Raw genomic sequence first — 24906 nt, 5'->3', positions numbered from 1 at the left:
ATGAAATTAAGGGCGAGATGGGGACCTTTGGTGAACTGCAGAGTAATTCGGCCAGCTCGACCTAGCTTGCCAAATGACCCAACGCACCTACTTTCACCTATCTTCTCGGATTCAACCCCACAACCCTCAAAAATAAAATCAAAACATGCACTAGTTAAATTGAAGCACGATCCATAACACCCATTAACACGGAATACTCAGACTTCTCCCGTGTTTGGTAAATTTGGCCATTTGACAACTTTTGCCCTTAAAAATGGCATCACCCACTCTATCATTGTGCAATTCCATCATTTAGCACAAATACAGGCTACTGAAGCTTCACCCTACAAAACTAAACAACATGCAAGCACAACCACACAAACTTTAAATCATTTCAACGCACAAGCATACGAGATTTCAACATTCAAAACAACATGGGCAAGTTTATCAAAGTAAAATAGGCATTCAAACATTATAATCCTGTCAGAGAATCCCAACACACTTCAGCATGATAAGATTATTGCAAATGAGTACAAGGTTCTGGAAAATAAACTCAGGGTTCGGAAGCCAACTTAAGATGTTGATTAATACAGATTGAAATGCTAGGTGATGTTTCTGTAATCAAGATACAACTTCCAATTCTAGTGTCTAGGATCGTGCAATAGTATAATAAACCAACCAAGGGTTGGGGTCGAGTCCCAAGGGAGTGGTGATGAATATTAATAGAAAAATAAAATTAAGTTCTAATTCGTCATAGCTACAAACATTTTCGAATATAAACATGTTAAATCTATTGGGTGACGCAAGAGTCAATTATCAATGGGGGTTTGTCACAAGTAAACAAAAACAACAAAAATGCAAAAAGTACTAATCAAGGAGATGGGGTTCTTCAGATGTGATAGGAATACAGATTAGACTAGACTATTTGGTACATGCTTTTGCTAGTAAATCTATTGCATATTTGTGACTAGGATTGACTATAGTGGGGGTAAATTCTCTCTCGAGCAACCTACCCCGAATAAAATGGGTTCCTTTGGAACACCCACTTGCCTCATAAAGAACAACCTCTTCCTTAGCCCACTCACTCTCTCAAGCTGAGTGTGTGGGAGAAGAACTAGGGTTCACTCTCTCGAGCTGAACCTCATGTCGACCCACTCCCATTGACCATCAATTTAGTAGTATTAGTTTTACGACCTCTCTCTCGAGCAAGCCGAAAACACAAAGGTGAAATCGTATTTGCAACTACAATTTCATTAAGTTCCACCACAAATACTAAACGAAATCACATATAAACAAGAAATAAATCATCAACAAGCATGACCCAACACATAATCTAACCCATATTCACAAAATCACACCCCATGAATTGGGGTTTTAGCTACACATGTAAAAGATGTAAAAATGTATACCAATCTCAGCTTCCATCAATGGGTATGCAAGATTAAGTCTTAAAACAAGTCAAAAGTGAAGAATACTCAAGACCCAAGACCAAAATCTTTGCGTTGAAACCCTTTAAATCTTCAAGTTCTTCAAAACCTTTTCCAAGCTTAGAACCCAAAAGTCTATGTTAAAAATTATATATTAAAAATCTGATACTAAGCTACAACTCTTCAACGAGTATTTATAGTTTTCAAAAATATGTGCTGTAGCGGATCATTCAGCGTCGTTAGTCGAGATCACTAATTAACTCGGTGATCCGCCCTTTTGTAGGTTTCATCGCCATCTTGCTCTACCCTTCAGCATCATCGTGTTTGGATCATAGAGCGACATAGTACTACTTCGCGGAACTACTCACCGACATGCCGACTGCTTCTTTCAACCACTGATTTGATCTTTTCCTTCAGGGTTCAACACACTGGAACAAAAGGTGAGGATAAGACCTTTTGGAGATTCGCCGAACGGGTTTGGCAATTCTCAGATCTTCATTTCTTCGTTCTTTCAGCTGCTTTTGTTCCTTTTTGTTAATTAGTGTCCATTCTTTCCCTCAAACTCCAATTACCTAAAACTTAAGGGTTTTCATCAAATATTAAGACAAAATTTGCATTTGAGGACACTAATTCTATCAAAATATAGCCCTAAATTAGTCCAATTTGTGGACTCATCACTAGGTGGCAAAGTAACCCAACTCCGAGCACAAATCAACACCAAAAATACTCTAAAAATGCAAGAAATGTAGAAAATAAAGTGCGGATGTGAGTTTTGGGAAGACAAAAAGTGAGGGAAAGTGAAAGAGTTTGAAATTTTAATCCTTTCCCCCCTTAAAGACCATCCAATTTTTGCCCAATCGGCGATATTAGTCATCCTTGCCGAGCCACTCGATGATACGCCGAGTGGTCATTTACCTCGCTGATTTTACAGGACCTCCAGTTATTGTGGGGGTCCAAACGGTGGTCTCAATCGCGATCACCGACATGGTTGGCGATTCGCCAATAATCTCCTGGGCTTGCCGAGTTTTACATACTCCAATGTAAAGTCAACTTGAGTCTAACGACGAACTGGGCCGGGGTCACCGACCTCTTCGGCGATGTACCGACTGGATCTTCTAGCTGGCCAACCTTTTCCATACTTTAATCTGCACAATCAACACACCATTATTTATAAAACAAAAATAAAGCATTCAAGGGGTCTTGGGTTGCCGTCCAAGCAGTGCCTTAGTTAACATCGTGGCACGATGCAAGTCACCACTTAAGTTCCAGTAGTGGGGGTTGCCTCATTTGAATAAGGTCACCCCTTTTTTGACTCTGGATAGAGAGAAGATAACACCTAGTCCATTTGGACCCTAGTAACTGAATGAGCATGGCATGAGAGGTTGTCAGTTTTTTCAGCATCAAGACATCCTCTCTTATCTCCTCCAACACTCTATCGTGCTTTTCGGCTTTGTGTAGTATGAGTAAGATACATCTTCAACTCGTCCACCCTCTTGATTCTTCGACTTTTGATGCTCGTGAGGAGGAATATGCTTGTCCATCTTATTGGACACCACCTCCAATTCCAAAACTTTCTTGGCCAAGATATCTAGCAGGATCAACAATTTACCGAATTTTTGGTATTTTTCTTCCTCCTTATTGGTCTTGGCGATGCGGTCAAGGAGGTAGGCTACTTTTGCATAAGGTAGCTGGATAAGACTACTTGGATGAAGTTTGTCAGCCACACCACTATTCAATTTTCCAGGCCAAGACCTCTTTAGAAGCATTCCAAAAGTGTCTTTTCTGGAATTTCATGAGTTGGGCACTGCTGAACGAGATATTTGAACCGTTGTCACAACTCATAAACTGATTCATTCTCCAATTTATTGAAACTTAGGATTTTATCACTAAGTGTCATTACTTCCAAAGGGAGGTGTTCCATTTGTCACCATCTTCACCATGTACACTCATTATTCTGTCTCAAAACACAAACAAGCAAAATACAACTAAAAATTAAGTAAGTGGGACTATAACTAACTAGAGCAAAATTCAACTTAACTAAAAATTCTCAAGTAACACCACTCCCAGACAGCAGTGCCACTTTGATAAACGCTATCAAAGATACTTCATCCAATACTAAGAATCATCAATCATTCAATAGTAACCCAACCAAGGGTTGTGGTTGAGTCCTAAGGGAGAGATTTTGAGAATTAAGAGTTAAGCATGAATACGCTAGAGTTAATTACATCTAACAAACATTATCGACTAAAACTATATTAAATTAAGGGTTAACATAAGGGTCAATTATCAAAGGAGGGGGCTTTGTAATCAATTACCAACTAAAAAAGTAAAAATTACGAAAGTGCAAATACGGAGATGGGATTCTTGGGATGTGAATGGATTATGGGCTAAGTTAAATAATCGGGTAATTGTAATTAATAGTAAACAACTGAATATTGGTGATTAAGCTAGACTTTAGTGGGAGTAAATTTTCTCTCAAACAATTTACCCCAAATTGAATTGGTTTCTCTAGAACACTAATAAGCCACAATGAAGCACAACCTCTGCTTTAGTCCATTCACTCTCTCGAGCTGAATGAGTGGAAAAGGGTTTAAGATGCACTCTCTCGAGCTGAATCCATGACAACCCAATACCCAAATACCATCGATTCAATAATCTTGGTTTTCAAACCTCTCTCTCAAGCAAGCCAAGAACACAAAACTAAGATTGTATTTGCAACCACAACCCATTAAATTCAACCATGATTACTAAACGAAATTACCTTTAAATAATAAATAGACTACAAATTAACAACACCCAACAATTAACTCTACCCATAAGCACAATATCACACCCTAAGAATTGGGGTTTTAGCTAGATATAGTAAAAAGGAAGAAAATGATACCAAATTGAAATAACATCAACTGGGTATGATTTATATTCACTTCAAATGAGTCTAAGATGAATAATTTTCAACACCCACTTCCAATTTCTTGGAATTGGAAGTCTTCAAATCTTCGAAGGCTAAGGAAAAATGTTTCCAAAAATCAAGCTCTAAAACTGAATTGTAAAAATTGTTTCTGAAATGTAAAACTTGATACTAAACTAAAAATTTAAACAAGTATTTATAGTTTTCAAAAAGTGTGTTACGAAGGATCACTCGGCGCAGTAAGTCGAGATCGCCGATCCACTCAGCGATCCGCCCTTTGGTCACTTCTATCGCTGTTTCGCTTTGGCCTTCAGCACTTCAAGTTTTGTAACTTTGGACGATAAAGCACTGCATCGTGGAATCATTCGACAACTCTCCGACTGCTCTTTTCTATCGTCTATTTGATTTGGTGCTTCGGGGTTTGGCATACTGGAACATTGGGCGAGACCAAGGCCATTCGGTGACTCGACCAATGGTTCAGTTGATCCTCAGGCCTTCTTTTCTTCGTTCTTTTGGCTGCCTTGTTCCTTTTTTCTCCATAGTGTCCATGCTTTGTCCCTAAGTTCAAATACCTAAAATTCAAGTATTTACATCAGTTGTTGAGACAAAATATGCATTTGAGGACACTAATTCTATTAAAATCAAGCCCTAAATGAGTCCAAATCATGGACTCATCACACATTTCTAGAGATCATTCCAGAATAGTTTGGGCACATATGTGAACCATAACACTGCATTTCATCCGCAAATAGAAGGCCAATCCAAATGCACTATTCAAACACTCAAAGATATTTTGAGGTTATGTGTTTTAGACTTTAAAGGCCATTGAGATGATCATATGCCCTTGATATAATTTGCCTACAATAATAGCTATCATTCAAGCATTGACATGGCTCTATTTGAAGCCTTCTATGGGCGTCGGTGCAAATCACCTACTTATTGGTTTAAAGTAAGTGAAACTCAAATATTAGGACCAGACCATGTTCACCAAGCCGTTGAAAAAGTAGAGTTGATAAAAGAGTGACTAAAGACGGCTTAGAGCCTATAAAAATCATATGTAGACGTACGCCGTAGAGACATAGAGTTCCAGGTTGATGATTGGGTATTCTTGAAGGTATCCCCTATGAATGGCGTTATGAGATTTGGGAGGAAATGTAAGTTGAGACCCAAGTATATTAGGCCATATAAAGTTATATATAGAGTTGGCCAGCTAGCCTATGAGGTGGATTTTCCTCGAGAGTTAGCTGCAGTACACCCGGTCTTCCATGTATCAATGTTATGAAAATGCTTGGGAGATCCTCCACAGGTTATTCCTATAGAAGGTATAAAACTCTCAGAAAACTTATCGTATGAGGAAGTCCTAGTGGCAATATTAGACCGATAGGTCAAAAAGTTGAGGACAGAACACGTAGCATCAGTCAAGGTACTTTGGAGAAGTCAGAATATAGAAAAAGCCACATGGGAAACACAGGCTGACATGAGGGCCAAGTATCCCCACTTATTTCTGTAGCCACACAAAGTAGCCACTTTGTAGTACTTCTTTATTATATGTTACATGTTCAGGTACTTGATACAGACACCATATGTTCCTCAGAGTTGAAACATCATAGTATAAGGTATGTTATATTAGTTAGTGTAGTTTTAATTCGTGTAAGGCCAAGCAAAGCCTACTGATTATCCATTGCATATTATTAGATGGTGATGCTCTGTGAAGCATTGTGTGTGTATTTTGGTTAGCTGACAGGTTTTGGATATGCATGTTTACAAAGGAAACTCTACCAATTCTTTTTTAAATAAGAGATTTTGAATCATCTTAAGGAGATGCCTTCATTCGTGGATGAATGATCCAAAGGGGGGGATAATGTAATACCCCGTAACTTAAAATATATTTGCGACTCGTAAAACATCAATGGATAGATGTGATATCGGGGGAAGTATATCATTGAAAATGGTTAAGCATACCATGTAACCCTTATAATTAGTCATTTGAAGGGTTAAACGAAAGTTTTAGGCTAAAGAGATCATTAAAGAAAATATTCAAGTTTAAAGGATCATTCTGGAGGAATACTACAAATGATCTTATTTCTCATCTGACTTTGAACGAGCATATCTCCTCGTATATAAAGAGTTAAAGGGTCTAAAACCTATCGAATTAAAGATATTTGAGTCTAGTTTCCCGCAAAATAAACCGCTCGTTAAAACAATATTGGAGTAAAATGTTATGTTCATTCTACGAAAGACGCACACACTCTTCAATCACTATGGGACATGTGGAACTTTAGAGAAAGTCGGCCAAACTTGTTGTTTTTACAGTAGAAGTTTGGGATATAATTTCTTATATACTCAAGAAAGTGTAAGGACTAGTTTCAAGTTATTTCTTCAAGTTTTTCTCATCTTCAATCCTCCAAAGCTTAAGGTAAGTTGGTTTCTTCAAGAATCAAGTGCCTTCTTCTCCATAGACCTATAGATATACTTAGCTAAATGTTTTCTTGAAGGAAAAAAGTATTGTTATTGGATAATAGAGAAGGGCATGGGTTGATTATCTTGGATATATAGGTATGACTCCTCTTCTATCTCCATAAATAGTATTCCAAAGATGCTTTATGTATAATTTGCGGGTAGGACTCACGAGACGTTGATAGGAAGCCGTGAGTCCATGTTTTACCCATGGTAGTTGATGTTTTTGTGAGGAGGGAGTTTGTAGAGGGTTGTGTTTGCTGTTATTTTGACCTAATGATGGGTTAATGGTATTGTATTGGGGCAGTAAGCTAGTTACGATAAAATGGAAGGCTAGGTATAGAGAACGCGACTCTTATAGTTCTTGAAAGTTTGTCGCTCACCAAGTGTTTGATGAAATGCCTAAATCGCTAAGAATATGTTGAAGTTGGTTGTATGATCTCCTATTATTTTAATTTATTGCATTAGTTCTCTACCAACTGAAACTATGAGCTTATAAAGGAATTTGACATCTCTTAAGAAACTCCATTAATGGGAGAATTGGAAGAATGAAGATGGAAGAGCTGAAAATAGTTGTGCTTGACTGATTCTACAATTTACAAGAGTAATACATTTATATAGTAGCTTGGCTATTCTAACTACTAATGGTTCTAGAACCTTCTATCACTAATTAACAACTTTCTATAGCTAACTAACAACTTCGCCTTTATATAATTAATTACTTACATGTGCACAACACTCCCGCTCAAGCTGAGAATTAAAAAATATATTTTTCATTCCAAGCTTGTCAATCAGTGCTTCATGTTGAGGTCTGCATAGTCTTTTTGTTAGTAGATCAGCATGTTGCTCTTTAGTTCCTATATGATGTGTCTGTACAAGTCCCTCCAGAATTTTTTCCCTTACAAAGTGAAAAACTATGTCAAAATGCTTAGTTCTCTCATGAAAGTTAGGATGGGCAACTATCTTTATGGAAACCTTACTATCACAGAAGAATTTTACAGGCAATTTTACTTCTATTCCTAGCTACTTGAACAAGCCTTTAAGCCATACTATTTCAGCTACTGTGGCAGCCATGCTTCTACTCTCTACTTATGCAGAACTTCTTGATATTGTACTTTGTGTCTTTGACTTCCAAGAGATCATTGCATTGCCAAACTTTATTGCATACCCTGTTATTGATTTTCTTGACTCCACACAAGCTCCCCAGTCAGAATCAGAAAATGCTACCAATTCTGAACATTTTTTGCTTGGCATGAATAATCCCAGTCATGCAGTCCCTTTAATGTACCTTACCACTCTAATAGTTGCTTCCATGTGTGATTGTTTTTGTGAGTGCATGTATTGACTAAGTACTCGGACTACAATGGCTATGTATGGCCTAGTCATAGTGAAATATAGTAGTCTACCTACTACTCTTTGATCCTTTCCATAATCACTGAGTGGTCTTTCTTCTGCATTAACATTTTTTCCTGTGCATTTATCAAACATAGTGGAGGTCAACAGGTGGTTGAGCTCCAAGGGGGTGAATGCTGGCTTACATACTGCCTGTGCTAATTCAGACACAAGACCAAGTGAATCCTTCCTTTGATTCATGAGAATACCCTCTGTGGTTTAGGAAAATTCAATTCCCAGGGAATATTTCAACTCTCCAAGATCTTTCATCTTGAACTTGTGTTGTAGGTCTTATCTCACTTGTTGTATGGGTGTTAAACTACCTCTAGTGATTAAAAGATCATCAACATACACTAGGATAACTAGGAACTCATTTTTTTATCCTTTTAGTGAATAATGAGTAATCATAGTGAGACTGAAGAAACCCCATATTAGTTAGTGCCTCAGTAAGTTTCAAGTTCCACTGCCTTGGTGCCTATTTAAGACCATATAGGGACTTTTGAAGTTTACAAACCATGTGTTTCTCCCTCTGGTTGGCAAATCCCTCAGGAATAGTCATGTAAACTTCCTCAAAAAGGTCACCTTGAAGAAAAGCATTATGGGCATCCATCTGAAACATAGACCAGCCGGAAGAGGCAGCTAAGGAAACCACTGATCTCACAGTCACCATTTTGGCAACTGGTGAGAATGTTTTAGTGTAGTCTAAGCCTGCTTGTTGATGATTGCCCTTAGCCACCGACCTAGCCTTGTACTTCTCCACTTCACCTGAGGCCCTATACTTCACCTTAAACACCAAGTTAAAGCCAATAGGAGCCTTATCAGTAGGAAGGGTAATAACAAACCAAGTATGATTGTCTTCAAGTGCAGTAATTTCAACTTGCATAGCCTCCACCCACTGAGTGTCCTGGCAAGCTTCCTGATATGTCTGAGGCTCAACAATAGTAGAATAAGTGGCAAGAGCGGCTTTGTAAGAAGGGGACAAATTGGAGTAGGACAAGTATTTAGATATAGGATACAAACATGCAACCTTAGCACTAGGTGTAGAATAGTCTGCTAGCCAAACCGGAGGTTTGGAAAGCCTGGAAGACTTTCTAGGTGGTGCAGGTGATATAAGTGGAGCTGGAGAACGTAGATCAGACATAGGAGCAGAGGGAGGACTCAAACTAGTGTTAGAAGACAAATGTTGTACAATGGAAGAATCATCAGAATCAAAATCACTGGGAAGAGTAAGGACATGGAAAATTGGATTAGAAGAAGTCTACAAATATTTGACAGGGAACACCTTCTCTTGAAAAATAGTATCTCTACTCACAAATAAAGTCTTATACCCTAAGTCATAAAGAAGATACCCCTTTTGAGTGGGAGAGTACCCATATGAACAACATGGTTGTCTCTAGGTGCAAACTTGTCCATGTGTTTGGGATAAATAGCATAACACAAGGAACTAAACACTTTGAGGTGATGAAGAGGAGGATGCTGACCATATAGCTTTTCAAAAGGAGACTGATCTTTTAAACCCACAGTATGAGTCTATTTAAGAGATAAACTGTTGTAGATACACAAAATCCCCAAAACATCAGAGGAAGCCTGGAACCTTAAAGATCTAGCCATGTCAAGAATAGACATGTGTCTCCTCTCAACTACCCATTTTATTGTGAAGTATAGACACAAGAACTCTGATGTGAGATTCCATTTTTAGTTAACAAATGATGAACTTGTGAATTGAAGAACTCCGTTCCATTATCTGATCTGAGACACTTCAAATTGACACTAAATTGAGTTTTCACCATATTCGAAAAGACCTTTAAGACAGGAAGTGTATCAGACTTACTACACATCAAGTATAACTAGGTATATCTAGACATATCATCAACCAAGGTGAGAAAGTATCTTTTACCATCATGATTAGGAACTCTATATGGCCGCCAAACATCACAATGTATAATAGAGAAAGGAAGAGTAGAACCAGATGAGCTAGTAGGAAATGGAAGTCTTGTTTGTTTAGCAAGAGGACAAATAGTACATATATGATCCAGTTCTTGTAGACTAGGTAAACAATAAATCTTTCTTAGGACCTTAAGAGGTGCATGACCAAGTCTCATATGCCAAAGACCGGCTATAGGACATTTATTACAAGTAGTAGAAACAAAAGAAGTAAAACTAGTATTACTAGTGTTGATGTCACAGGTGCTGGCACTAACAGGCTCTTCATACATGGGATTTGTTTGTAGTAGATATAGTCCTTGATTCTCTTTACCAATACCTAGGACCCTCCCATTGAAGAGATCGGAAAAGATACAGAAATCAGGAAAAAATAGTATAGCACAGTTCAATTGCTTGGTTATTTGAGACACAGAAAGAAGATTGTACTTGAACTCTGGAACAAACAAAACACCCTGCACTGTTTTGTCTTGAAAAACAAGTGAGTCACCTATATGACTTATGGGAACCTGTCCTCTTGTAGGTAAGTTTACTTTCAAAGATCCTTGATCTTTGACATTTCTATGGTGATTCATATGACTGAGATTATGAACCATATGATTTGAAGCCCCTGCATCAACAATCCAATTAGAGTTCACTACATTAGAAGTAAGTGTAGTGATAGTACCTGAGGTACTGGTAGTAGCTATATAAACCATAGTGTCCACTTCTTTGACTTTACTTAGCATATGAAGGATCTGAGTGTATTGTTTAGGACATAATAATGACATACCCTGTGAACTAGAGGTAGAACTCACAGGAGGATCATAGACTCCAGCATCATTGGCATGATTTCCTCCAACAACAACATTATTAGCATGAGAGAAAGATCCACCTCCTTTCCTCTTAGGGTAGCCATGAAGTTTCTAGCATTTTTCTGTAGTGTGACCTTTGAAATGACAGAAACTACAGTAGAGATGAGACTTGCCAGTTCCGTAAGAGTTCCTTCCATCACCAAACTTCTTTGCCTAAAACCTCCATTAGAGCCATTACCAGAACTAGTAGAATAACCAATATGTCCTCCTGTATTAGTACCACTAGTGCCACAGTGATAACCACCATTCCCAGTATGATGAGACACTCTATTTCTCATAAGAGCAGTTTCTGAGTGAATGCCAAGTGAGGTGGAGCTGGTGTGGGCACTGTTCAACCTTTGGCTATCAACATTATTGATCATTCCATATGCTTGGTTAACATTAGGAACAAGAACAATCATTAACACTTGACTTTTAACATGTGCATATGAATCATTTAGACCCATTAGGAACTGCCATAACTTCTGAAACTGAAAGCGTTCTGAATATTGCTTGGATTCATGACATGCACATGATGGAAGAGGCATTAAAGCAGTTAGACACAAAAGTAGTTCCTTGAGATAGTGTAACGATCCCCTTATGCAAATAGAATGCTCTAGATGCATTAACTTTATCAAACCTTTCACGAAGATCTTCCCAAATAGTGTTGGCATCAGATCCATATATGACTTTACTGACTAGGACTTTAGACACTGTGTTCATAATCCAACCTAGAACAGTTGCATTACATCTTTCCCACCTACCATGAATAGAAACATGATACATGTCTTTCTTACGCGTACCTAACATGAATCCTAACTTATTTTTTCCAAGTAAAACAAACTTCAATGACTTACTCTATAGAGAGTATTTTTCAGATCCTAAGAGTTGTAGAGAGTAGAGCAATATCTTGAGTATCAGAAGGATGTATAAACAAAGGATGATTCTGAACTACATGATCAGTCAAATTCAATCCAGAAGTTGCAGAAGGAACAAGAATCATATCAGTTGAAGTAGATCGAGAGATTTCAGCAAGAATCGCCATAGCCAAGTTGTATTATCACACTTGAATTGAAAGGAAAAAATTGAGTTGTTTGAGCTCGGTGATGAAATTGCAAAATCTAAGCAGGAACTGAATAAGCTATTAGCAACTAGTGATCCGATGTATAAATTCACTGGGCTCTCATACCATGTTAAGGAACTCCATTAATGGGAGAATTGGAAGAATTAAGATTGAAGAGCTAAACACAGTTGTGCTTGATTGATTCTATACTTTACAAGAGTAATACATTTATACAGTAGCTTGGCTATTCTAATTACCAATGCTTCTAGAACCTTCTATAACTAACTAACTAACAACTTTCTATAACAAACTAAGAACTTGAACTTTACATAATTAATTATTTACATGTGATCAACAACATCGTTAACAAAGAACCCGTGGGATGGTGTTCGGAGGCTATGAGTTTTACTTTTTATGTTAAGTGTGGATGATTAAGGGGGCTGGTTCTTTATGGTTAAAGGATTGAGGAGTAATACTAAGCATGTAAATAAGTCATAAGCCTACTTGGAAAGTAGAGAAATAGAAGGGTGTGGTGATATACCATTAATCTATAGTAATTGTTGAGATTGTCGCTCGCGAACTATTATTGTGTTTCTGGCCTTGTTGTGATTCTTGATTAGTTTCTTATACTATTCTTTTATGGTTTTATGTTATAGATAAAGTTGTCAGCAAGGGAGTTTGACAACGTAAGATAGTAAGTCCCGAAGAAATGTATGTAAAGCTAAAACCTCTTTTGTCCTTAAGGCACAACCTAAATTCGCATGTTCTTCGGGTAAATGTCCCTAGAGATTCTATGATTCTTGAAATAAACTTATCCTATTTTATAAACCCTCTCATGTTGAGTCCTAAACTTATAGAGTTACAGTACTCTTCAAGAAAGCAATATGGTTCACACAACAATATTTATCTACAATTGAAACTCTTAGCGGTGTACTGTTGCACAACTTTAAAGAAAGAAATTGGCCACATACTGTTCGTAAGTGTATAGTTCACAAGATTTATGATTCTCAAGCTAAAGAAAGTAATCACAAATTGTAGCCCGAGCTATGTAATTAATGAATTAATTATTATAAATATTCCATGTAGTTGAGATTATAGACTACTCTGCAGTGTGGGGTGGGTATTTTTAAGGTTACTACGTGCGACGCTACTCCATGCATAAAATTCAGTTATAGTTAGCTGGAATTTCCCATCATGGATTCACCTGACTGATACAGGCTTGCGGGCAGACCATAAATGAGCCTGGGGGGTACCTTGATTGACCTCATTACCTAAACTATGTGATTTCACGCGTGGTCGTGATAGTGGGCTACAGATGCCATACACGGTTTACTTATCGCCATCAGTAGGCCATCATGTGATTCCCTGACAGTGAGTTTTACAAAGAGCAAAGAAGTGATATAATGAAGTAAATATATCACGTAGGTAAATCATAGGGAATACATAAATGATTAAGCCACGAAATGTTACATGAGGACCCTTGAGGTTGGTCATAATTCCAGTTACAGATTATGTCTCCTGCATACATATGCTCAGATTTGGCTATCTTGAGATTTGATTCATTTTAGCAATCTTACATGTCTACTTGTTATTCAGTCTGCTTTACATATCGGTACATGTTTTATATGTACTGACGTCCCTATTATTGTGGCGCTTTATTTGTATCACTACAGGCTCAGGTACTCAGGACACCAAGCATTTTCAGCAGACTAGAGACTTCCAGTTTAGCAGTTGGTAAGCTCCACCTCTACATGGAGCTATCAGATATTTAGAGCCTATATTTTGCTATGTATGTACATATATCAGAATGGGTATGTCGAGGCTTGTCCCGACTAGTTATCATATTCTTAGATGCATACTCTTTAGAGGCTTCTTAGACTTAGTTTTGCTTACGTTGTAAAGTATCCCAGCGGTCCCTTTTGTTATCTATGTTTTAGTATAAAGGTTCCGCTGCTTGTGAATCTACAACTTTGGCATGAGATTAATAATGATAATTAGCAGGTGCTTGTGTATATCCTTGATGTCTACCCCTTTTCAGTTAGAGGTGTGAAAAACTTGGTATCATCAGTTGATAAGGTACCACCACAAATTATTGATGTAATTGAAGGAAGACTCACACCTATTAATGAACAAAATCAGAGATTACAGTTAGAAGATGATATTCCACGAAGGGAGGTAGTATTATGTGTCACTTTTGGCAAACAAAAATCCCCTCTCATGGAATCATTGCATGGTATTATATCTCATCAACAAAAAGAAATGATGAACCTAGCTTACAACTGATAGTAACCACTGTGAAGGTGGTAGGATATGAAAAAGATAAAAAAGAGGAAAGTAATGACAACAATTTATAAAAGTAATTAATGAAGCAAGATTATCTCATAATATGTAGACCAAAGGCAGAAAGAGTAAAAAAAGAAGAAGATAACAACACTTACAAGGTGGAAACAAGGTTACATGCAAAAAGGGTTGGGAAAGCACATTCTAGATGACATACAAAGCTTTATTCTAGAATATCAGGTCTGGAGGAACTCAACATGCTTTCCATAGGGTTCAAATGTTATACAGACACCACAAATTCATTTTTATTACATTAATGGAACCATTTCAAGATATTATTATGATTCAAAAATACAAAAGAAAGTCGGGAATGCAATATGTCAACTATAATGCTAATGGGAGGATTTGGGTATTTGTCAATGATCACATTCATGTAGGAGTTAATTTTAGATTTTGACTACAACTGTCTTTATTACTTACTCTGGAAGATGGGATCAAGTTTTAGTCTCTGCTGTGTATGCTAAATTCTCTTCTAATGAGAGAATAAGCCTATTGAATGGTCTTTACTACATTAATTTCAATTATTCTCTACTATGGATGGTGGGAGGGGACTTTACTGTCATGCTAAATGTTGAAGAAAAGATTGGGAGATGTTAATTTCCAAGGGAGTCCTTTTACTTGGTTGAATGGAAGAGGAGATGCATGGTGTATCTTTAAAAAACTTGACAGAGTTGTGGTTAATGAACAATTACTTGACTTTTATGGTAGGATTGATCTACAACATTTGGCTAGGACATGATTTGACCAAGCTCTATTACTGATCTCTTGCGATACTAGTAATGTTATGTTCTCTAAGCCTTTCAATTTTGAAATTTTGGACCGAAAGAGAGGATTTTATGGATGTAGTTTAACAAAACTAGGCAGCAGATGAATTTGAAGATGTATTAATCCAGTTGAAGGTCAAACATAAAAGGGTTAAGCATGCATTAACTAAATGGAGTAAAGAATATATTGGTGATATGTTTAAACAACTAGCTATTAAGGAAGAGATTGTGAGAATTAAAGAAGATCTTTTTGAAGAAACGCCTTCTCCTGAAAATAGAGTTGTATTACAAAAGGCTCATGCTTAGTTAAAACTTTACCTCCATTATGAGGAAGAGTACTGAAGACAAAAGGCTAGTGCTCAGTGGTTCGAGGAAGGGGATAAAAACACTAAATTCTTTCATTGTTTAGTGAAAGGTAGAAGGAAGAGACTTGCATTGAGGAGAATCAGGAACTCTAATATCGACTAGGATGAAGGAGATACAAAAACTGATGTAGAGGTTGTTATATTCTTTAGTGATCAATTTACTGATAGTAATCTATAACTTGTCATTGCTGCAACAAATTAATCCACAAGTGTCACTAGAGGAAAATAAAAGACTATGTGAAATGCCCAGAGAAGAGGAGATCAAGAAGGTGGTCTTTGATCTCAATGCCAAGATTTCTTGTGGCCCTGATGGTTTTACTAGGTGTTTTTATCAGAAATGTTGGAGTGTAGTAGGTGCTTATGTTATTAAGTTGGTGCATGCCTTTTTCCATGGGAACACTTTGCCTAAGTCTATTAATCATACAAACTTGGTTCTATTACCCAAGAAAAGGTCATTCAACCCTTTCTAATCTTAGACCAATTAGTTTGAGTAATTTTCCAAATAAAATTATCTCCAGATTGCTACAGGAGAGGTTAGAAAATATTTTACCTTAATTGATTTCCCCTAATCAATATGGTTTTGTTAAAGGGAGGAACATTATTGAAAATGTTCTTCTAGCTCAAGATATTATCTGTAACATCAGAAAAAAGGTAAACCTGCTAATGTAGTGATTAAATTGTACATAACTAAGGCTTATGGGGTTAGTTCAAGGTTTTGATGAAAGAGTTAGAAAATATGGGGTTTTTTATTGGAAGTGGGTGGACATGGTGTGGAGATTAGTGGCCAATAACTATTACTATGTCCTTATTAATGGGCAACCACATTTGTTTTTTCATTCTACCAGAGGTGTTAAACAAGGTGATCCCCTATCTCCTGCCTTATTTATTTTGTATGCTGAGGTGTTAACCAGGGCTCTTAATTAGTTATTTTCAAACCAAGAATTATGATTTACCTAAGTGGAGCGAACCCATCAATCATCTGGCCCATGTAGAGGATACAATCATCTTTGCTAATGTTCACAAAAGGTCTCTTCAGTTAATAATGACAACACTTAGTTTGTGTGAAACACAATTTGGTTAGCTCATCAATAAAGGAAATAGTTCCTTTACATAATTAATAAGGCTACTCATTCGGTTTTTCAGGAAGTGGAAATGTTACATGCTTTGTGAGAGGAAATTTTCCTTTGATATATTTAGGATGCCCCATGGGGCAGGCTTAAAAGAATAAAGTTCATTTCACTGAATTAATAAAACAAATCCAGAACTAGCTTCAGGTATTGAAAAAGAAGCTACTAACATTTGGTGGAAAGGTTGTTCTGATTAAGAATGTGCTTCAATGTATTCCTATATTCTTATTATCGGCCATTAGTCATCCAAATTGTGTAATTCATGATATACAAAAGATTTTTGCAAAGTTTCTATGGAATTTCAAGGAAGAGAGCCGAATTAAACAATGGATTGCATGGGATACAATTTGTTTATCTAAGGAGGATGGAGGTCTTGGTCTCAAATCTTTGTTTGACATTTCAAAGCCTCTCATTGCTAAGTTGTGGTGGAAGTTTAGGATCAACAGTACTCTTTTGTCCAACTTTATGTGAAACAAATATTGCATAAGACATAGACCTCAAATGGTGGAATGGAGAGGGGGTTCTCAAATCTGGAAGCTAATGTTACAATCTAGGAACTTTGTTTATCAAGAAATATGGATGGAACCAAGAGCAGGGCATGCAAATGTTTGGTTTCATAATTGGACTCAGCTAGGTGCTTTGTGCTTCCACATGATTCTCAATCATGCTCATGGGAATGTAGAGGAGGTACATGAATTAGTAGAAAAAGATGGTTGGAATGCTAACTTATTGCAGGAGTACTTCATTGATGAAGTGAATGGTCAGATTATTCAGGCATTGGGCAAAGGGGAAAAATTAGAAGAAAAGGATAAAGCCTGGTGGATGGGTATTGGATATGGAAATTTTTTAGTAGGAAGTGCTTGAGAGTTGATTAGACAAAGACAAGACAAACAGAAGAATATAATGCAAATCTGGGAGAGATGGATCCCTTTCAAAGTTTCCTTTCTTATGTGGAGGTTTTGGCATAAGAGGATCCCTATTGGGTAAGTTCCGGTGAGAATAAGAATCAATACTGAGGTGGAATGTTATTGTTGTGATGATAAGGTGGCTGAATCAATAGATTATTTGTTTATTCATTGCTCTACTGTCACTAGTCTCTAGAAGCTCTTTGTAGATGCTGCCAGATTACATGGTCCATTAATATAGCTGAAACAAGTAATTAACTCATGGTGGGATACATAGTGTGGTCACAAATTGAAAACTTTACTTAAGGCAGTCCCTGCCTTTATCATTTGGCATATTTGAAAAGAAGAAATATCATCTGATATGGTGGGAATATGTCAAAACATGCTATGATTTTAGGCATTAATAGGCAATTATTCCTATTCGCTAAAGTCAAGTATCCATAACTCTTGGCCTATGATGGTTACACTCCTTGAAGATTATGTCCCTTTAACTTGTAGTAAGGTGGTGGTCTGTGTAACATCCCGTCTTAGAGAGAGCTACATTTAGAAAGAACTATTTTGGAAAGAGTAAATTTGAAAATTTTGGCAAGTTATGCTAAGTATGAGTTTTAGGTTAACTTCAAACGACCATATCATTCAGTACATGATGGGTTAGGTGGTCCGTAAGATATCAAATGAAATGCCTTGAAATCCTCTTTCCAACGCCACAAAGTTTGCTAATTTTCGAGCTCGTATGAGGGAGATATGACCATTTGAAATTTGTCTGTTCATATAAGGAAAGTTACTGGAATTAGTGAGGGGTATTTTTGACCCAATCAAATTAATTCGAAATTAATATTACTTTTGGGGTCAAATCTGATTTGGGTTAGTTTGCATAATCTAAACATGCTTAGGGTTTTGAGGAGAGTTCAAGGAAAAGGAGAAGGGAGAAAAGTGTAGGTGTTCTTCAACACTTCTTGCAAATTCAAAGGTTGTTTCGCCAATGGTTTGATCCCTAGGAGTTATGTATGTTCTCATAGTGTTGGGTTCGTTCATCCACACGCAAATCAAGTTATTTTTAGTGCAATTTCATTCTTGAACTTGAAGAATTAGAGTTCTTGATGAGTTTTCTTGAAGTTTCATTCGTAATCTTGATTGTTGAGGGTTTGATGAGTTCTTGAGATAAGTTTGAGTATTTTGAGGGTAGTTTTGAGTGGATTATTGTATAATAATATTGGGTATTCAAATCTAAGTGAGTTGGGAAAAACCATTCGATTCTAGGCAAATTGGGGTTAGAAAACAAGTAAGAACATTCGTCGGGAAATTCTGGGGGGCTGGCGCACTGCTCCGAGAAGTGCGCCAAAGAAGTTATTTTGTAGTTTGGCTCCTAGTGCACCGTGCCACTCAGTGTACCCAACCCCCCTTCAGTAGTTCATGAGCAGTCCCACCTCGCCAATCAGTCGTACATATGTTTTCTACTCGATATCAACATTCTTATTACATATATATATATATATATATATATATATATATATCGAGAGATCATTCGTAAAATGAATCGCAACCTTGAATCTATAATTCAAATTCAGGGTAGAGTTAACAGTTAAATCTTGAGAGTTCTTCCGAGTCATTTTTATAAGTCTTTTACAATTATTTTAAACTATTTTTATGACTTGAGCAGTTGAGTTTAAGAAAGAGTAGAGTTGAGTTCATTTTCTTTTAAATGATATATGGGAACTAAGTATTCCCAAGAGTAGATATTTTCACATATAAGATGAAAGGAAACACCGATTTCCAAAAGAATTTTCGAGCAGTTTTGAGTACCATCTCGTTTAAGAGAAAGATTTTGAGTAAAAATCTCAAACTAGAGAAAAAGTTATGTTTTTAAACATATGAGCTAGTTATATTTTAGGAGTAGTATTCAACACCGATATGGGGACGAGTTTAGCTAACTTAAAGTCTTCATAAACCATGTAGCCAACATGGGTAGAAAGGGTCATACTTTTAAGATGATTCCTTATTGATTTTAAGCATAGACTAGTGAATCCACTTAATAGTAGGTCCTATACCCCAACAAAGTATAGGACAATTCTGGCAGCGTGGGCTAGACTTTGTATCATCACATAGGTCATACTGATAGTTGTCGGTTATAGAATATCCGACAAAGTTAATTTTGTATTTTCATATATACAAAGTTATTATGTATTCTTGCATACAAACTGAGTATATTGTATTTGTATATACATGAAGTTATTATCTACTGTTTTAAAAGCTTTTCATTATAATTCATCTTTACTACTGCTTTATATTGAAATGAGTTGAGTTGAGATAAGGTAAGCATTTCATTCTTTTCCAGTTCAAGTTTATGTCTTGTGCTTAGATTTCCCCTCATATGCTCGTGCATTCCATGTACTGACACAATTTGGCCTGCATCTTTTATGATGTAGATACATGTAAGCAGGATCAGCTAGTTGATCCAGTTGAGTTCCAGAGTTCTTTGAGGAGCCTCTTTGTTTCTGGAGGATCCCTTATTTGCTTTCAGTATTTCAGTTGTCAGGATGATCGAGGGTCTTGTCCCGACATCCATTATAGTATTAGAGGCTTCATAGTTAGATAGACAGTAGTTCAAGAGTCTTTTCATTTCCAGTTGTTTGTGTTGAGACTTGAGTTGCCTCTTTGGCTAGTTGAATGTTTATTTCTAACACATTTGAGTTTATCTTTTGAGACTTTTGAGTTAAATCTTTCATTTGTGCTTATTGTATTATGATTAAGTCTCCTGCTGGGAGTTAAGCCAGGCCAAGGGTTCTCTTGGGGCCAACAATGGTTCTTGAGTGCCACTCGCACCCAGGGTATAGGCTCTGGGCATGATAAACTTGGTATCAGAGCATAGAGTTCAAGAGTCCTACGGTGTCTATGAAGTCGTCTCTATAGAGTCCTAGCTATCAGTGTGAAGTGCGCCACATCTATAATTAGGAGGCTTCAACATTTAGGAACTATTTCACTATTTTGATACTCTTTTAGTGCGATAGAGTTCATCTTTATTAAGTTTATCTCTAATTGGTGCTTACACGTGTCTTTGAGTTCATGCCTCCACGAAGATCTAGGAGGAATGTTGAACCACATGTTCAAGGGGTACCCAATGCACCTGGAGTGCAACCCCAAGGAGAGGTCACTAATGCTAAGTTTCGGGATGCTATCCGGATGTTGAGTCAATTGATGTCCAACCAAGTTGAGAAAAAGAGAGAGGTTTGACATGATATGGCTGATACATCCAGAATCTAGGAATTCTTAGGGATGAATCCTCCAAACTTCACAGGTTCAAGTGTCACTGAGGATCCAAAAAAATTTGTGGAAGAGCTACGAAAGGTTTTTGAGGTTATACATGTTGCTGATGCTGAGCGAGTGGAACTAGCTGCATACCAACTGAAGGGGGTTGCTAGAGTGTGGTTCGATCAATGGAAGAAGGGTAAAGCTGAGGGTGCACCAATTGTGAGCTGGGATGTGTTTGAGGAGGCCTTCTTGGGGCGTTTCTTTCCCCGTGAATTGAGAGAGGCCAAGGTAAGGGAATTCCTTACTCTTAAGAAGGAATCTTTGAGCGTACATGGATACAACCTTAAGTTCACCCAACTGTCCCGTTATGCTCCAGAGATGGTTGCTAACATGAGGAGCATGATTAGCCTATTTTTTACTGGGTTGTCTCGTTGGTCAAGAAAGGAAGGCAAGGCAGCTCTACTGATAGCAGATATGGGCACATCAAGGCTGATGATCCATATACAACGGGTTGAGGAAGATAAGCTGAGGGATAGCGAAGAGTTTCAATGTAAGAAGGCTAAGACATCAGGAAACAAGTTCATACAGCAGAAGAGCAATGAAAATTGATCTTCTTTTAAACACAAGCAACATGGACCTGCTCCATCATCTGCTAGTGCACCTACAACAAGAAATAGAGGTTAGTTCAAGAATCAAAATTCACAGAATTTTAGAGCTAGACCCGTAAAGTCTCAAAGTAGTGTGGCACAAAGAGGTAGTGGGACTACTGCATGTGCTAAGTGTGGTAGGACCCACTCTAGAGTGTGTCGTGATGGCTTAAGTTTTTGCTTCAAGTGTGGTCAGAATGACCACTTCATGAAAGAGTGCCCTAAGAACATACAAGGAAATGGCAATGGGGGCAATAGAGCCCAATCTTCTTCAACGGCTCCACCAGACAGAGTTGCACCTAGAGGAGATACTTCAAGGATTGGCGGAGGAGCAAACAATCTGTATGCTTTCACTAGTCACCAAGAGCAAAAGAATTCGCCAAATGTTGCCACTGGTATGATCAAAGTCTTTTCTTTTGGTGTTTATTCTTTGCTAGATCCAGGAGCGATTCTATATTTTGTGACTCCCTATGCTTCAATGAATTTTAGTATTCTTCTTAAGCAACTTCTTGAGCCCTTCAGTGTTTGTTGGTGAGTCTATTCTGACTGAGATAGTTTATCATGATTATGTTATTTCTATCAATCACAACGACACCATGACTGATTTAGTTGAGTTAGACATGGTAGATTTTGATATTATTCTAGGTATGGACTGGCTTCATGCCTGTTATGCCTCACTTGATCATAGAGCTGAAGTTGTTAAGTTCCAGTTTCCTAATGAACCAGTTGTTGAGTGGAGGAGTAGTTCAGCAGTCCCTAAGGGTAGTTTTATTTCATACCTTAAGGCAAAAAAATTAGTTTCCAAGTGGTGTGTCTATCACTTAGTCCATGTTAATGACCATAGTATTGAGACACCACTTATTCAGTCAGTTCCAGTAGTGAGTGAGTTTTCCAGAGGTCTTTCCAGATGATCTACCTGGAGTCCCTCCTGAGAGAGAAATAGACTTAGATATAGATATTCTTCCAGATACTCATCCTATCTCTATTCCTCTATATAGAATGGCTTCAGTTGAGTTGAAAGAATTAAAAAAACAGTTGAAAGATCTTCTTGAGAAAGGTTTCATTTGACCAGGTGTCTCACCTTGGGGAGCTCCGGTTTTATTTGTGAGGAAGAAGGATGGTTCGTATAGAATGTGTATAGATTACGATCAGTTGAATAAGGTTACTATCAAGAATAAGTATCCTCTCCCAAGAATTAGTGATCTTTTCGATCAACTTCAGGGTGCTACTTTTTTTCCTATGATAGACCTCAGATCTGTCTATCATAAGTTGAGAGTAAGAGAAAGTGACATCTCTAAGACATCATTCAGGACCCGTTATGGTCATTATCAATTTTTGGTCATGTCATTTGGTTTGACTAATGCTCGTGCAGCGCTCATGGACCTTGTGAACAAAGTGTTTAAGTCTTATCTTGATATGTTTGTTATCGTGTTCATTGATGTCATACTTATCTATTCGAGGAATGATGAAGATCATGCTAGTCATCTTAGAGTAGTTCTCCAAACTCTCAAGGATAGAGATTTGTATGCTAAATTCTATAAGTGTGAGTTTTGGCATAAGTCTGTGCCATTCTTAGGCCACATAGTTTCTGGTGATGAAATTTGAGTCGATACTCAAAAAATAGAGGCAGTACAAAATTAGCCTAGACCCACATCTCCGACTGATATTAGCAGTTTCTTGGGGTAGGCAGGATATTATAGAAGGTTCGTCGAGGTGTATTTATCTATTTCTTACCCGTTGACTAAGTTGACCCAAAAGACAGTAAAATTTCAATGGTTTGAAGCTTGTGAGAAAAACTTTCAGGAATTTAAAATTAGGTTGACTACCACCCCAATATTGACCTTACCAGAGCATACACAAGGCTTTGTTGTGTATTGTGAAGCGTTAAGAGTTGGAGTGGGTTGTGTATTGATGCAGAATGGCAAGGTTATAGCTTATGCCTCCAGACAACTTAAGGTTCATGAGTAGAATTATCCAACCGATGATCTAGAGTTGGCTCCTGTAGTGTTTTCTTTGATGATAGGGCGTCACTATCTCTATGGTGTTCATCGATCACAAGAATCTTCAGAATGTATTCAGTTAGAAAGAGCTTAATCTGAGACAGAAGAGGTTGTTTGAACTACTCAAGGGTTTTGACATGAGTATTCTATACCACCCAGGTAAGGCTAATGTCATTGTTGGTGCCTTGAGTAGGTTGTCTATGGGCAGTACTTCCCATGTTGAGGAAGACAAGAAAGAGTTAGCCAAAGATGTGCACGGACTTGTACGTTTGGGAGTCCATTTGTTGGATTCCAATGAAGTGGAATAGTGGTGATAAATGAGGCTGAATCATCATTAGTGTCGAAATTGAAAGAGAAACAAGACCAAGACACTATTTTACTTGAATTGAAGGAAAATGTTCATAAGGAAAAAGTGATAGCTTTTGAACAAGGGGGAGTTGGTGTATTAAGGTATCAAGGTTGGTTTTGTGCACTAAATGTGGATAAACTCCAAGAGAGAATAATGGAGGAAGCTCATAGCTCCAGATATTAGATCCACCCTGGTTCCACAAAGATTTATCGTGATTTGAGAGAAGTCTATTGGTGGAATAGTATAAAGAAGTGTATTGCTGAGTTCGTTGCTAAGTGCCCGAATTGTCAACAAGTTAAGGTAGAGCACCAAAGGCCTGGTGGTATGGCTCCGAATATAGATATTCTAGAATAGAAGTGGGAGATGATAAATATGGATTTCATTACTGGTTTGCTGCGGTCTTGTTGGCAACATGATTCCATTTGGGTGATTATAGATCGAATGACTAAATGAGCCTTCATTTTGTCGATAAAGACTACCTAATCAGCAGAGGATTATGCTAAGTTATATATTCAAGAGGTGGTTAGACTTCATAGAGTTCGAGTGTCCATTATTTCATATAGAGGTGTACAATATACTGCAAATTTATGGAAGTCCTTCCAGAAAGGTTTGGGTTCGAAGGTGAACTTGAGTACTGCTTTCTATTCTCAGACTGATGGTTAAGTAGAACGTACTATTCAGACTTTAGAGGATATGTTGAGGTCTTGTGTGATTTATTTCAAAGATAATTGGGATGATGACTTACCTCTCATTAAGTTTGCTTACAACAATAGTTATCACTCTAGCATCTTGATGTCTCCTTATGAAGCTCTTTATGGGAGAAGATGCAGATCTCCTATAGGATGGTTTGAGGTTGGTGAAGTTGGGTTGATAGGACCAGACTTAGTTCATCAAGCTATGGAGAAAGTGAAGATCATTTAAGAGAGGTTGAAAACAACGCAGAGTCTCTAGAAATCCAATACTGATGTTAGGAAAAGAGACTTAGAGTTTGAGGTGGATGATTGGGTTTATTTGAAAGTTTCACCCATGAAGGGTGTTATGAGGTTTGGCAAGAAGGGGAAACTTAGTCCCCAATATATTGGTCTTTACAGAATATCCAAGAGGATTGGCAATGTAGCTTATGAGTTATAGATACGGCAAGAGTTAGCGACAGTCCATCC

This window comes from Solanum stenotomum, chromosome 7 (assembly GCF_019186545.1).
Source record: "Solanum stenotomum isolate F172 chromosome 7, ASM1918654v1, whole genome shotgun sequence".
NCBI lineage: Eukaryota > Viridiplantae > Streptophyta > Magnoliopsida > Solanales > Solanaceae > Solanum > Solanum stenotomum.
The sequence above is the reverse complement of the archived record's forward strand: the minus strand, read 5'-3'. Positions refer to the sequence as shown.